This window comes from Canis aureus, chromosome 9 (assembly GCF_053574225.1).
Source record: "Canis aureus isolate CA01 chromosome 9, VMU_Caureus_v.1.0, whole genome shotgun sequence".
NCBI lineage: Eukaryota > Metazoa > Chordata > Mammalia > Carnivora > Canidae > Canis > Canis aureus.
Window position 1 is genome coordinate 22,008,990 of NC_135619.1, and position 3,650 is coordinate 22,012,639.

General features: G+C 38.4%; 1 pseudogene across 1 annotated transcript; it reads left to right on the top strand.

Annotated features, from left to right (window-relative positions):
• The first annotated feature begins 901 nt into the window (after window positions 1-901).
• On the top strand, window positions 902-1,824 carry LOC144320063 (large ribosomal subunit protein mL48-like; annotated as a pseudogene). Its single transcript, XR_013385646.1, has 2 exons — window positions 902-997; window positions 1,028-1,824. The product of XR_013385646.1 is annotated as a large ribosomal subunit protein mL48-like (transcript).
• The last annotated feature ends 1,826 nt before the right edge of the window (window positions 1,825-3,650 follow it).

A 3,650-nucleotide genomic window follows, 5' to 3' on the forward strand; every position in this document is an offset into this window, starting at 1 on the left:
AAAAAAAATGAACAGTTTATGCAGAATACAGTATAGGATTTGGTAGTTGTGACAAATTGTTTACAAAGATTGCTACCAATAATTCCTTCCTTTTCTATATCCACATGCTGCACCTCCTATTGAGAGATGGATCTATTACGTTTTCTCTGATGTGCTTTGCTATCCTTGTGACTTACTTTAAGTAATAAAGTGTCTTAGGTCCCTTGGAACCTGAGTCGTCATGTAAAAAACTTTGACTCCCCACCCCACTACAGTGTGAAGACATGGACAGACCTTGAAAAATGTGAGACTACAAAGAGGACTAGACAGTTTTCAGACTTTTAGTCCCCCCTTAGCAATAACGACATATATGAGTAAAGCCAAATTGGATCCTACAGTCCAGCTGAGCTGGCTTAACACCACAGGAAGAGACAAACCAACTCTGAGAAGGTCTGCATGGTTCCTGACCCACACACAGAACCATAAGCAGTAAAAGGGCTGATTTAAGCTACTAACTTTGAAGTAGTTTGTTATACAGAAGGCAATAATTTATCCAGTAGTTGATTCTAAATATTATGTGAATATATGAATGAAGTCTAAACTCAAGGTTTTTTCTTTTTTTTTTTTTTTAAGATTTTATTTATTTATTCATGATAGACACAGAGAGAGACAGGCAGAGACACAGGCAGAGGGAGAAGCAGGCTCCATGCCAGGAGCCCGAACTCCATCCCTGGACTCCAGGATCACGCCTTGGGCCAAAGGCAGGCGCTAAACCGCTGAGCCACCCAGGGATCCCCCTCAAGGTTTTTTTCTTATCAAAATCAGCTTTATTCATTTTAATGAATAAAGAGAGAACTATTCAAGCTATTGAAAATGACCACTTACAAACATAACACAAAAATGAGGCTTTGGAAAAAAACAGTTCCCAGCCGCAGCAGCAAAGGATGAACGGAGCTCTGAGAAAGATGCTGTGTCTGAAGACCGATACCATTTTTAAGCAAGGCTTTTTTCTCTTAAGGTATCACCACCTGACACATTTTATATATAGGCTCAGGACTTCAGGAGAAAATCCCATCTGTTCTGCAGGTGGCATTCTGCTAAATACCAGTCAGCACTACAAGTCAAAGCCTACCCATGGCATTGGAAGATACAAGCACCTAGTTAAGGCACAGGAGCCCAAGAAGAAGAAGGGAAAAGTAGAAGTGAGACCCATTAATTTGGGGTCAGATTATGAATATGGAGTTTTAAACATTCACCTGACTGCATACGACATGGCCCTGGCAGAGAGTCCAGTATGTTCACCACCTCTGCAACTATCTATCCATTAAAGTTGAGGAAAGTTATGCAATGCTCACCAAAACCATGGAAGTGTTGTGGCTGCAGGACCAACGTAACAAAATGCTCCTGGACTCAGTTCTTACCACTCATGAACGAGTGGTTCAGATCAGTGGTTTGAGTGCTACATTTGCAGAGATTTTCTTGGAAATAATCCAAAGCAATCTTCCTGAAGAAGTCAGATTGTCAGTGAAGGAACACACTGAAGAAGACTTCAAGGGAAGATTCAAAGCTCGGCCAGAACTGGAAGAACTGTTGGCCAAGTGAACTAGCTCATTGCAGACCCTTTCATGTCAGGACTGGTGATGTTGAGTGCCAAGGGGAAGATCTTCCTGGGTGGTGAAAGTTAAGCAGAAGACACTGACCTTTAGATATCATAACTACCCATCCCCATTAGCCAAGAATGCTTCCTTTCTTGTATGGAGGAGCGCTTGCCGATTGTCACCACTTTCCTTTGAGCTAACCTAAGACATCCTTCATCTAATAAAAATCTGTAGCTGAAAAAAAAAATGAGACTTTGATGAAAATTTCAGTATATACAAAGGAGAGTCTTTAAAAAAAAAACTGTGCAGATTCTATTGAACTAAGTTTGTTGAATGTTATCCTATAAGTAAATTTCACAGATTTCTCTTATTTTCACTTTTCTTTATACAAAATGGCTCTTCTCCAAAACCAAAAACAATATTGTTTTCCTACACAGCATGTTAGACTGATATCCAGCCTTTGCTTCCTCAAAGTATATTATTTTCCACAATTGTGCTACTTTTAAACCAGCAATTTTTATATGTTATTAAGTCATGCATCTTATAGAACAGCAAGATTAAGCATAATCTTAATCATAATGTCTAACAATTTAGACATTTGTTATTTTTGTATAGAATCCCAATATGCTATCTTAAAAAGGCTTTTTAAAAAATAATGTGGAAACTTACATTGAAGTGATCATCTAACCGGAGGGAAGAAATCAATGAGGAATGATGAAAACATCATGTTTCATTCTCCCCCAGATTCAATGTTCCCAACATGTTCTGACAATTGGATTTTTATTTTGAACAAATAACTCAAGGTCTTCATATAGAAAACAGCTTAACTGAATAAGAATGAAAGTCAACTTCAGTGCAATTTTTAAAAATCCATCTGATTCTTCTAGCAAAGAGGGAACAACTGACTCACGTTGGCAAGGTGCATTAAACTAGCCACCGTTTAATAAATTGCCATTTTTACTAAGGAAATGGCAACAAAATAATGTCAGGTTCTATGGAAATGTGACATCTTCAAGAAGAACAAAATTAGGAGAGTAATTTTTCTTTGATTATCTGTAAATAGGCTGAGAGCTGGGTAAATGTGGGGCATTGGGGGTAAGGGAAAGAGCTGAGATGCTCTGTCCCCTAAATCACCCCTTTCATTTTCCAGAACAAGGATATTTCACATAGAATACATTGTATAATTGATGAATATAGTTTACTTCTGCACTTTCCCTATTGGCTAGTAAGTGCTTATTTCCCAGATGGGTGCACTTTTCTAAAATCAAAGCCAAAGGCAAAGAGCCTCCAATAATCCCCAGATCTTTTTTTTTTTTTAATTTATTTATTTATTCATGAGAGACACACACAGAGAGAGGCAGAGACACAGGCAGAGGGAGAAGCAGGCTCCATGCAGGGAGCCCGATGTGGGATTTGATCCCAGGACTCCAGGATCACGCCCTGGGCTGAAGGCGGACACTCAACTGCTGAGCCACCCAGGCGTCCCACCCTCAGATCTTTTTTATAATGAAAATTTTATTCTTATTAGGACAAGGGCTGTAAACCAGGGATTTAGTATCACTTATTATTTTATATGCAAATAAGCGGTCAGTGAAAATGTATGTTTGTATTATCAAACATGTGGCATCAGATGCTACATAAGAATGTGTTGGGTGGGTTGCTTAGAGTTGATAATATTGATCATAACTCATATCCCTAGCAGTCATTGACCCCCGAGCAAAATGTGTTCTCTTTCCTTATGTCGTAAAATGACACAACCTATCCATTGTGCATTTTAGATGACAAAGTGATTATATCAAAATTATCAGCTCACAAAATGAGCTCATTTAATGATTTGTAATAATACTCACTGGGTATTTCCTTTTTGTGCACAGCTCATCTACTGTTTGGGGAGGGGGACCTGATAAGTCCTAGGGACTATTATAAATAGTTAATATCGTATTCCTTAATTCCAACAAGGAATTTTTAGGGAAGGAGTAATCTCTGAGTTCCCTTTCAGGTGTGAAAACTGATGATAACAAATGACATGTGATTTGATTCAGAAATCTATGTTATCTACAGTACTATGCTGAC